The sequence below is a fragment of the Microtus ochrogaster genome, chromosome X, assembly GCF_000317375.1.
Source record: "Microtus ochrogaster isolate Prairie Vole_2 chromosome X, MicOch1.0, whole genome shotgun sequence".
Classification (NCBI taxonomy): domain Eukaryota; kingdom Metazoa; phylum Chordata; class Mammalia; order Rodentia; family Cricetidae; genus Microtus; species Microtus ochrogaster.
This window is the reverse complement of record NC_022026.1, coordinates 26,259,288-26,271,819: the sequence shown is the minus strand read 5'-3', so window position 1 is coordinate 26,271,819 and position 12,532 is coordinate 26,259,288. Positions and strand designations below refer to the sequence as shown.

General features: G+C 37.3%; 1 pseudogene; it reads left to right on the top strand.

Annotated features, from left to right (window-relative positions):
* Positions 1–12,337, top strand: part of LOC101980254 — a 121,574-nt pseudogene extending 109,237 nt beyond the window's left edge.
* The last annotated feature ends 195 nt before the right edge of the window (positions 12,338–12,532 follow it).

Below are 12,532 nucleotides of genomic sequence, written 5' to 3'. Positions count from 1 at the left end.
GACCTAAACAGAGAACTCTTAACAGAGGAATCTAAAATGGCTGAAAGACACTTAAGGAAATGTTCAACATCCTTAGCAATCAGAGAAATGCAATTCAAAACAACTCTGAGATTCCATCTTATACCTGTAAGAATGGCCAAGATCAAAAACACTGATGACAAATTATGCTGGAGAGGTTGTGGGGAAAAGGGAACACTTCTGCATTGCTGGTGGGAATGCAAACTCGTAAAGCTTCTTTGGATTTCAGTGTGGCGATTTCTCAGAAAATTAGGAATCAACCTTCCTAGGATGCTCCTTAAGAAGAATCTTGCTAGGATGCTCTTTAAGGAGGCTGAGCAAGGCCTTCTGAGGAAATTTAACAACTTTCTGCCCCTGGAGGAAAATGCTGCATTTCTTTAGGGGACTTCCCTTAGCATAGTGTTAGCAGAAAAAAAAAAATCTTGGGCCGGAGAAGAAGCAGATAGCTTTGCTAGGATGTTCCCATAAGGAGCAGAGCAGAACTCAGCTGTAGTGGCTCTCCAGGAGAGGAGCAGGATCCCTATATCCTGTGTGGGGATATCATCCCCCGCTGCACCCCAGCTTCAGTTAGCCTGGCTTCCTGATAGTCAGGATACCTTTCCCTCCAGGGCTGAGCTGTCATATTGCAGCTCCAGTCTCTAGAGCTGTCATATTGCGGCTCTAAGTATATCCTGGCTTCCCAATAATTCAGGATATTCCAATACCACTACTGTACCACATCCTCCTACAGATAGTTTGTTTTCTTTTTTAAAAAAAATATAAAAAGGGTGTATTTGTTTCAAATGTTCTGAATCACAGTCCATTACGGGAAGCCAAGGCATGAACTCAAACAGGTTGGCAACCTGGAAGCAGGAGCTGATGCTGAGGCCATGGAGGACTGCTTCTTAACTGTCTTGCTCCTCACAACCTGCTAATTTTGCTTTGTTTTATACCCAGGAGCACTTTTCCAAGAGTGACAGTGCCCACAGTGAGCTGATCTCTCTCACAATAATCATTTATTTATTTATTTAGGCATTCATTTATCTGTTTGTTTGCTTACTTGCTTATATGTTTCTTTTTTCCAGGCAAGATTTCTTTGGGTTGCCCTGACCATTCTGGAGCTCTCTCTGTAGACCAGGCTGATCTCAAAACCAGAGATTTGCCTACCTCTGCCTCCTGAGTGCTGGGATTAAAGGCATGCACCACCACTACCCAGCATCAATCATTAATTTTTTTTGACTCAGCAGCTTATTTTTATTTAAGTGCAGAGACATATAAATATATGTACATTAATAATAACAAAAGAGAAACAACTAATTTGAGACAAAATAACTGGTGGAATGTATCACCCTTTCTTTTGGGCCACAAACCTCTTACCAAATCAAAACATGCTGATTTTTTTGTTAGACTTGTTACTTGCTATCTCTTTATTTTTAAAATTGTTTACATTGAGTTACATATTTCTCTCCACTCCCCTCTAGCTAGAATCTCAAGTACTGTATTTAATAGATATGGAGAGAGAGCTTACAACCTTGTCTTGTTCCTGATTTCAGTGGGATCTCTTTGATTTTCTCTACATTTAGTTTGATGGTGGCTGTTGACTTGAGGTATATTGCCTTTATTATGTTTAGGTATGTTGCTTGTATCCCTTATCTCTCCGAGACCCTTATCATAAAGAGTTGTATTTTGTCAAAAGCTTTTACAGCATCTAATGAGATGATCATGGTTTTTTTTTCAGTTATATGGTGGATTATATTGACAGATTTTCATGTGTTGAACCATCCCTGAATCTCTGGGATGAACCCAAATTGATCATGGTGGATTGTAATGGCATCTTAAATGTATTTTAAAAAATAAAGATTGCCTAAAGATCTCAGAGTGAAATAGCCCCACTGGTTAGCCCTACAGACCAGATAGATTATGGTAACATACACCTTTAATCCCAGTTGCCACATTGATACACACCTTCAATCTCAGTATCCATAAGGACATACACCTTTAACCACAGAAGTCACACTAGTTGCCATAGAAACTGGGAAGTGCATGCCTTTAATGATGGTGGTATATGCCTTTAATTCCAGCTCTTATTGGAGGAGGAGGCCACTGGTTTGTTCCTGTCTGCTTAGACACAAAATAAACACACAGAAACCATATTATTTAAATCACTGTTTGGCCCATTATCTCTAGTTTCTTATTGACTTACTCTTACATATTAATTTAACCCATTTCTATCAATCTGTTTATCACCATGTGGCTACAGTTCTGGTGTTCATTTCTGGTGGGGTACATGGCTTCACTCTAACTCTGCCTCCTTTCTCCCAGCATTCCATTTAGTTTTCCCCTCCTAACTCTGTTCCCCTATAGCTCTGCTATAGGCCAAAGCAGTTTCTTTATTAATCAATGATATTCACAGCATACAGAGGGGAAGCCACATCACTTCCACTTTTCTGTTTAAATAAAAAGGAAGGATTTTAACTTTAACAGATTAAAATTACATATAACAAAACAGGTATCAAGTAAGAATTATGGTTATAATATTTATATCTACTTTATCTTTTATCATAACTAAGGAAAACTATAACTATAAATTCTTCAATTCCATCAAAGTTTCCAGAAGGATATGATATTACATAAGTTAACAGGAAGTACATTATGTTATTTCCAAAACTTTAGAATTGACAGAGACATCTATTCCCAAATATTATTTATAAATGTTTGTTTACATTTAAAGGGGGATATGCTATAGAGATTTGCCTTGGTTTGAATTTTAGTTTATTGATACAAATTTAAGGTCAGTTTTGTTATACTTTGTATATATATATATATATGTTTCTGCTCTTGATTAAGGTAATGCATTTATGCAGCTCATTTAAAATGTAATGGATAATTAAGAAGTATAGGTTAACAGACTATCATCTACTATAATCAAGCTTGTAGTCGTGTTTGTTAGGTTTTCTAGATATATAGAAATATATTTCAGTTAGATAGGTATTCTTCAAATCTTTCAGAGACTTTCAGAATATGGCATTTAAAATGTTTTAAGAACTGAGGGCTTTTCGTGACAGTGAGACACATCTGCTCCTGGCAGCACCAATCTACTTCAAGTAGATGATAGGCATCAAAGAGGCTCCTTATGGAGTTAGTCAGCTGTTTGGGCAAGAAACTGCTCTTGTCTGGAGTGCTTGATTAACTGGACCTGCAGGACACACAGAGAAATGACTGCTGAACTTGCCTAAAGGTGAGATGGTCCTTCAGGATTTCTGCTACATGAAAGAAACTGCCAGATATTCTGCAGGACTCACAAAAATATAACTGACAAACTGCCAATATAGGTTAAACTGTCTTTGAAATTTCCTGCTTCATGGAAAAGTCTGCTGCATACTACGGGTCTATAGGGAGATGTATGCCACAACATTACAAAGAACTTTGAGTGACTGTCCAGCCAGTGAGATGTCTCTGTCAATTTTAGAGTTTTGGAAGTTATTTACAATGTACTTCCTGTTAACTTAGGTAATATTATATCCTTCTGGAGTCTTTGATGGGGTTGAAGATTAGATAGTCACAGTTACCATCCTTTCATGGTTTAGCTAAGCCTATTTCTGATGCAAGACTTAGACTCTTTGAAATAGAATGTCTATTAAAACATTTATCATGTGTTCCTTGCTTAATATTGTTTATGTTGGTTGTAATTTTATACTTGATATCTGTTTCTATTGTATATAGTTTTTGGGTTTGGGTTGCTCTTATTTAGACAAAAGGGGGAGGTGATTGGGAATCTTTGCCTACCAATTATCATTAAGAGGTGGGACCAAGTTAGGGTGTGGCTTTCTGGGATGTGGAGAAAAATGGTGCATGGCCCAGGTGCCCTCTCTTTGTGTGGTTCCCTCGCAACACAGCTGAGCTTGGACTTCTCATTCCTGTTTCGTAAATTTCCTCTTATAATAAATAAAAATATAACTGTTTCATCTTTTAGTTAGCCTGGTTATTTCCCAAATTTAGCTAACTTCTACAAGCCCTAGAGAGGAATATAAGATGGCAGAGGACAGCTCTCAGGCACAGTCTCCTGAGATTCCAGGAGGCAGGATCATCATTTCAGACTGAGGTTGAGATAAGAACCAGTGGCTGGCTGGTTTGCTATTTGGATCTTCAGGTTGAACCCCAATTTCTTTACCCTGATTTTTTTTTATTAATTCTGCTTTAGTGGGTGTTTTTTCTGATGTGGTCTTAGATTCAGTTTGCCAGTATGTTATTGAGTATGTTTGCATCAATATTCATGAGTGAGATTGGTCTGTAATTCTCTTGCTTTCCCTTTGTTGTGATTTGGGTACCAGGGTAATTGTAGCCTCACAAAAAGAGTTTAGCAATGTTCCCTCTGTTTCTATTGTGTGGAAAAATATGAGGAATATTGATATTAGTTCTACTTTGAAAATGGTATACAATTATGCACTGAAACAATCTCACCCTGTTGTGGGATGTTCCAGCTTCTTTATGTAGGCACTCATTGCTATGAACTTTTTTCTTAATACTGCTTTCATTGTGTCCCATAAAATTGGGTATGTTGTGTGGTCATTTTCATTGAATTTTAGGTAGTCTTTAATTTCTTCCTTTATTTCTTCCTTGACCCATTGACAATTCAGGTGAGAATTGTTCAATTTCCTTGTGTTTTTAGGCTTTCTGAAATTAGTGTTGCTGTTGAATTCTAATTTTAAGTCCTGGTGATCTGATAAGATACATTAGGTTATTCCAACTATTTTGTCTGTTTAGGTTTGCTTTGTTACCTAATATGTGGTCAATTTTTGAGAAGGTTCCATGAGGTTCTGAGAAGAGGTATATTCTTTTATGTTTGAATGGAATGTTCTATAGGTTGTTAGCTCAGGCCAACTCAGGTGGAGGTTGCTGGTTTGGGCCTGGTCTAGCAGAGTTTGCTGGCTTGAGCCTGTTTTGGCGGAGGTTGCTGGCTGGGGCCTGGTCCCATAGAGGTCTCTGACTCAAGCCTGTTCTTGGTGGTCACTCCCTTGTACCTGCTCCTGTGGAGGTTTCTGCCTTTGGCCTGCTCTATTGGAGGTCCCTGGTTCAGGCCTTTTCCAGTGGAAGTCTCTCACTCACGTCTGATCTTGCAGATGTCCCTGGTTTGGGCCTGCTTCTGTGAAGTACACTTATTTGGGCCCAGTCCCACAGAGGTCACTGACTTGGACCTGTTTCCTTGGTAATCTGTCCCTTGTACCTCTTCAGGCCTAATTTTTAAATGGACTGTTCATTTTTTACATGCTTTAAAAAATTCTTTATATAGTCTGGATATTAATCCTTTCAGTGTCTAATTGTCAAAAAATTCTCTCCAATTGTATGGGCTTATTCTTCACCTTACTATTTGTTTAGCTGCGCAAGGCTTTTTATTTTATGAAGTCCCCCTCATTGGTTGTTGTCCTTGATTACTGAGTAAGAGTCCTGATTAAAAAGTTTTTTTTCTATGCCTATATCATGTAGGGTAATGCTTAAATTTTCTTCTAGTAGTTTCAGTGTATACAATTTCAGTCTTTGATACACTTAAAGTTAGCTTTATGCAGAGTGCTCTGTGTGTGTGTGTGTGTGTGTGTGTGTGTGTGTGTGTGTGTGTGTGAGTATTATTTTGTTTTCATTACTGCAGACCTGTAAAACATCTTGAGATCTAGAATGATAATCCCTCCAACATTGTTCTTTTGGCTACGGATAGTTTTGGGTGTTGGATTCCTTTGTGGTTCTGTATAAATTTGTGGATGGGTTTTTCAATGTCTTTGAAAAATTAGATAGAAAATTTGATTGCATTGAATATATATGTATATATATACATATAAGATATGATATGCAATAACATGCTTATATAGTATAATATATTATATATAACATATTAATTCATATTATAGTATGTATTATTTACATATGCATATTGCATAATACACAGCAGCTCCCAATATTACTAAATGAATAAAGAGGTGTTGAAGAGGCAAATTTAGAGAAGCAAAATAGTTTTTTGTTCTGTTTTGTTTGCTTGCTTACTTGTTTTTTTTTTGTTTTTAATTAAAATTGGTATTATTTGTATTATTATTATTTATTTTTTTCTGTTTTGTCTTTATCTTATTTTTGTTATTTCTTTTTTTAGTTTTCCTTTAGGGAGACACTACAGTCTATCCCTTAAGGGACAGATCTGGGGAACCTGCAAGATGGGTGCAATTGAGGTGCATGGTGTGAAACTTCCAAAGAATCAATTTAAAGGTTTTTAAATAAACACAAATAAGACAAAACACAATTTTATGTAAAATGGTTATTTTCACAATTTTGTATATAATGTTCATTTTCTTAATATTAACTCTACTAACCCATGAAGGCACCTGCAAGATGGGTGCAATTGAGGTGCATGGTGTGAAACTTCCAAAGAATCAATTTAAAGGTTTTTAAATAAGCACAAATAAGACAAAACACCATTTTATATAAAATGGTTATTTTCACAATTTTGTATATAGTGTTCATTTTCTTAATATTAACTCTACTAACCCATGAAGGCAGGCCATCTTTCATTTTCTAGTGTGTTTATCTCTTTCCTTAAAGGTTTAAAGTTTCCATTATGAAAGTCCATCACCTCTTTGATTAGGATTATTCCTAGAAACTTCATTCCTTGAGGCTGTTATGAATATGACTGCATCAATGATCCCTCTCTCTGTATATTTTGTTGGCCATGTATAGAAAAGCTATCAATTTCATGGCAGTTGTTTTGAAGGCATAAATAGGTCATGGAAAGAGGCTGAGACTTTGCATGACATGTCTAGTCAGAATCTGTCTACAGAGGTGAGGAGTGGCCAATGATAAAGTTCCAGCCTCAGTTTCAATGGGGAACCCATGATATTAGAGATACCATGAATATGAGACAGCTCCTAAGCATATCAGCACATGTGGAATGGAGCCCACTTTAGACTATGAGATAAACCGTGTATACTGTAAATGGCAGAGATGGAGAAATCGGATTACTCAAGTCCTTTGAAGATAAAAGGCTACAAAATGACTGTGTCCCAGATATTGAACATTGAGCTATAGAATTCCTATTTGTGTTATTGAATTTTTTGAATTTATCTCATTTTTTATCCTGATTCTTCCAATTTGGAATAAAGATATAACTTGTTTTTATTACATTTTAGTTTTCTATGTTCCCACAGTTAAGATTAAAAATAAGCTTGGAAATTTAAGGAGGCCTTGGACTTTTAAAGTGTTAGAATTTTTAAATACTGTGGGAATTGTAAATTTTTGACCATGACTTCCAGTGTGATGTTCACAAGAGAGCTTGGAAGACAAGACATGTATAGTTTTGTCTTGATGTGCTTATGTGTAAAGTTGCCAAAAGTACATTTTTCTGGACACCTTTAACTGTCAATTTGACATAGCCTAAAGTCATATGATGACAGTACCTAAACTGGGGAGTTGCCTTGATCAGATTTGGCATGTGATCATGTCTTTTGGTTACTGTCTTGATTGCTAATTGATAGAAAATGACCCAGCCCTCAGTGGGCACCACCATTCCTTGAATAGATGACTCTGTGTTATATTAGCATAGGTCTGTAAGCAAGCCACTTAGTAGCATTCCTTTATGCATTCTGCTTCATTTTCTCACTTGAGTTCCTAACTTGAATTCCTTCAATTATGGTATATAACCTATAAGCTGAAATAAACTTTTTCCTCCCCTAAGTTGCTTTTGATCGTGTTTTTTTTAATTACAGCATCAATAAGGATACTCATTCTTGAATTTCTTTTCAAGATGGTTCTGACACACTTATAAATATTCTCATACATAAATAGTTAGAAGATATATGAACTCTCACAATCACAGCAAAGGAAGTTCCTACCTATCCTGAGTATGTAGAAGTCAACCACAACTAGCACAAATATGATTTAAGAATAAACTGCTTAGGCATTACCTCATGACAAAATTTGCTTCATAAATATAAGGTCAGAATAAAGCTCAGTGTGTTCCTGCCCTCCTTTTTGTGTGTGAGTCAGATTCCTAGTTTCTATAACAACTATTAAACTAAGCTGCATGGAATGGAGACTATTTTGATCTTTTTGAAAATCGATTTCAAATGTTTTGACATAATAAAATCTTGAGCATGCTACTTAAATAAAGCAGAAAATAGAAAAGGGCCTGACAATTATTTTTCCCTTAAATCAAAGCATGCTGCCTTCTAGAGAAAAATTTCTTTTAAAGATGGAATGGTAGCCAGGATGATTGCTTAATGGTAATTGAAGCATTTCGTTTTCCACAGCTAAAATACATCTATCCAAAGAAATAAGGAAAACACCGGTGTAATAAAAGAGCAGAAATTTTTATTCTTCTATTCAGAGAACCATTAAATGACAAGAGTAGAGCACTTATTCTCATAGTAAGCACATACTAGAATAGAAAATGTCTGCCTAATAATATTTTCATAGCCATAGAACTCAAGAACAATATGAAGGATCAGAACATAGGAAAAAGTGTAAAGCAGATATATTTTTGTTTTGTTGCTAGACATATACAGAGTCTGAATGTTTTTTTCATTGTTTAAGGTGACTCATTTCCTTTTATCTTGAGCCTAAATCTCATCTACTCCAGGCTTGCGAACTTGCTACGTAACTGAGGATGACCTTGAACTTCTGAATTCCTATTTGCCCCACCATTGTGGTTAAATTCTATATACTTGCCACCCACAAACATTTTATGTGGTCCTGCGTATTGAGCCCAGGGCTTCATGCATGCTATGAAATCACCTGGTTTGACGTAGCAATAGTTTGAGGTAGCTGTACATGAGTAAATAGAAAGTTAAAAATAAAATTTTGTGTGGAGAAAAGTACAGAAGGATATTTACAGGTTTCAGTAGGAAATATATTACCTCTGGAAAATTTCAATTGTAGAATTCAGAAGAAACAATTTGGAAAATTACAGTGTCTTCCATTAGTATAGAAAAAGAAAAGTAGCAAGGGAAAAACAGAAAACATATCAATAAAGAGAAAAATGTGATGATATTCTGTTTGTATTGTAACAAATAAATCTTGCCTGAAGATCAGAGTGCAGAACTAGGCACACTAGTCAGCCATAGAGTCCAGGCAGTGGTGCTGCATGTCTTTAATCCCAACATGTGGGGGAGAGAGGTACTCTGTGAGTTCAAGGCCACCCTGGACTACAGGAAATTGATCCAGTCTAAAAGAGAGAGTCAGGCAATGGTGGCTCACATCTTTAATCCCAGTATTTGGGAGTCACACATCTTTAATCTCAGCACTTGGGAGGTGGAGACAGGAAGGACTATGGCTGGGTGGAGAGAAGAATATAAGGTGAGAGGAAACAGGAGCTCAGGATTCAGCCTGATGTTTCATAGAGACGGCATTCAGTCTGAGGACTTGTAGAGACATGATATCCCATTTAGTCTGAGGATTTTCTACAGGTAAGAAGTAATGGCTGGCTGCTCAGCTTCTCTGATCTTACAGCTTTCACCCCTAATATCTGACTCTGGGTTTTATTATTAAGATCAATTAGATTCATGCTACATAAAAATGAAAATAAAAAGGTATAAGATTGAAACAAAATAGATGTAAGTGAAATCTAGAATGATCTGCAGAAGATTAAAAATAAACTAACAACTAAAATACTCACTGAGATCCAGACATGTGATGCATGCCTATAATTCCAGCACTCCTGAGGCAGTAGTAGGAAGATTGCTGGAAATCAAAGGCAAGCCTGGCCCACCTAGACTATACCATGTCAACTGCAGCTGAAGAATGATAACCATAACAGTATAATAATACGTGACAAGTTTTAAAGCAAGGTATAAATCCATCGATAATTTAACAGAACAAATAGCATGATACATAACCACAAGAAGATGAATAAAGAAAGGAAAAAGGAAATAAAAATAGAAGGAAGTTATAAATACTTTAAAAACTAACAAGTAATTTTTCTATTTATATATGTAATGTATTTCCCTCAAAAGAGAATGCATATGCTATAAAATAGCTGTATATCATTTTAAAGAATAAACCACATAATATGTTACACATTCAAGGTAAATAAGTTTCATAAATATGAAAGAACAAATCTTTAATATAGTTTGTTCTAATTTTCTTTCTATTACTTTGATAAAGACCATGACCAAAATAAACTGAAGGGTGAGTTGATTTAGCTTACATATTCCAATTACAGTTCTGGCCCTGGAACGCCGGGGCCAGAACTCAAGCAGGTTAAGAACCTGGAGGTAGGAATCGAAGCCAAAGACATGAAAGAACACTGCTTGTTATCTTGCACACCATTGCTTGATCAACCTACTTTCTTACAAAACCCAGAAATACCTACCCAAGAGTGGTACTACCCCAAGTGAGCTGGATTCTCCAAGATAAATTAATCAAGAAAATGATGAGAGGATTTTCTCAACTGATGTCTCCTCTTCCCAGATGACCTTAGCATGTGTTAAATTAACCAAAACCTATCCAACAGACTTCAACAAAAAGGTATTCTATCTAGGAGAGGGCCCCAGAGAAATTTTCACTTCTGTGTTGGCAAATCCATCTATTGGTATTTTTTTTTACGGAAAATAGATTCTTCTCTCATACAACAGATCCTGACCACATTTTCCCCCTCTCTTCAATCCTTCCCACTCCCTCAATCTCCCCTCTTTCTCACACCCACTCTCTTTCCATTTCCTTTCAGAAAAGAGCAGGTCTCCAGTTTTCATCGTTCATTTTGTGTTTAGGTATCCATATTATTGATTGAGGTATCATACATGTAACTTCCCTGTTATTTCTAGAAGATATTATCTCACAGGAGCATTCTAGTTCTCTGGCTATTATAATCTTTCTGTTCACTTTTCTGCAATGTCCGTTAAGTGTTATGTGAAAATGTCCATTGTATTGTAGATATATCTATTTGGTCTGGACACCTCATAATCAATAGGTCTCTGCATTTTGACAAGCTGCGGGTTTTGGTAATGATCTCCACCTACTTCAAAAATAAGTTTATTTGATGAGAGGTGATAACCAAACTTAACTATGGGTATAAATATAAGCTTTAGAAGGAGTTGGCAGTAGTAGGTTCATAGGAGTAAGTTCTCATTTCAGATTCTCTAAGACCCATGACCTCACTAACCCTAGGTAGTTGACTACTGAAAGAGGAAGAATTAGTCTTTTGAAGGAACGAGGTCTTTAACTGTTTATCATCTCCAGAATCATATACATACCAGCAACACTAAATTGATTCATCTAGTTACATTTGTATATTTAGGCATATTTATGTATATATGTAATAATAAATATTTATGTATATATGTAATAATAATTAAAGAAAATAGGACAAATTTGAGAGAGAGTGAGGGGATCGTAGGCATAGTTGTAGGAGGAACACACGGAAAAAGTTGGAGAGAGGAAAAGGAAGCAAGGAAATGCAATTATATTTTAATTTGAAAATGTATTTTGGGCAGTAGTCGAGGCTGGGGAATTCTTGTGGAGGTGAGAGTGAAGGCAGGTGTGATTGGTTGCAACAGAAGGAATCATGGCTGTCAAAAGTGTTTGAGTCCATTGTAAAGTTTGGCCTAACCTTAGCAGTTGCAGGAGGCATGATGAACTCCGTCTTATATAATGTGGATGCTGGGCACAGAGCTGTAATCTTTGACCGATTCTCTGGAGTACAGGACATTGTGGTAGGGGGAGGGACTCATTTTCTCATTATCTTTGACTGCCGCTGGCAACCACAAAATGTACCAGTCATCACTGGTAGCAAAGATTTGCAGAATATCAATATCACACTACCCATCCTCTTCCAGCCGGTGGCCAGCCAGCTTCCTCATATATACATCAGAATCGACTAGGATTATGATGAGCGGTGCTGCTATCCATCACTCCAGAGAGATCCTAAAGTCGGTCAGTAGTGGCTAGCTTTGAAGCTGGAGAATTGATCAGGCAGAGAGAGCTGTTCTCCAGGCAGGTGAGTGATGACCTCACAGAGAGAGCACCAACGTTTGGGCTCATCCTGGATGACGTGTCCTTGACATATCTGACCTTCGGGAAGGCGTTCCACAGAAGCAGTGGAAGCCAAAAGGGTGGCTCAGCAGGAAGCAGAGGGGGCCAGATTTGTGTGGAAAAGGCTGGGCAGCAGACAAAGGCAGCCATCATCTTTGCTGAGGGTGACTCCAAGGCAGCAGGGCTGATCATTAATTCACTGGCCATGGCAGGTGATGGCCTGATTGAGCTGCGGAAGCTGGAAGCAACTGAGGACATTGCTTACCAGCTCTCCTGCTCTCGGAACATCACCTACCTGCCAGTGGGGCAGTCGTTGCTCCTCCAGCTTACCCAGTGAGGCCTCCCCAGCTTGCACCTTCTCCGGCCAACCAGGCCATGGCATTGATCATTCTGAATACACTTTCCTTCTGCCCTACCTCAGAAATTACTGTGAAATTTCATGATTGGCTTAATGTGAAGGAAATAAAAGCAAAATCACTTTTTTTTATTGAGAAAAAAAAATTTCCGCCTCCTCCCAGCCTCCCACTCCTCC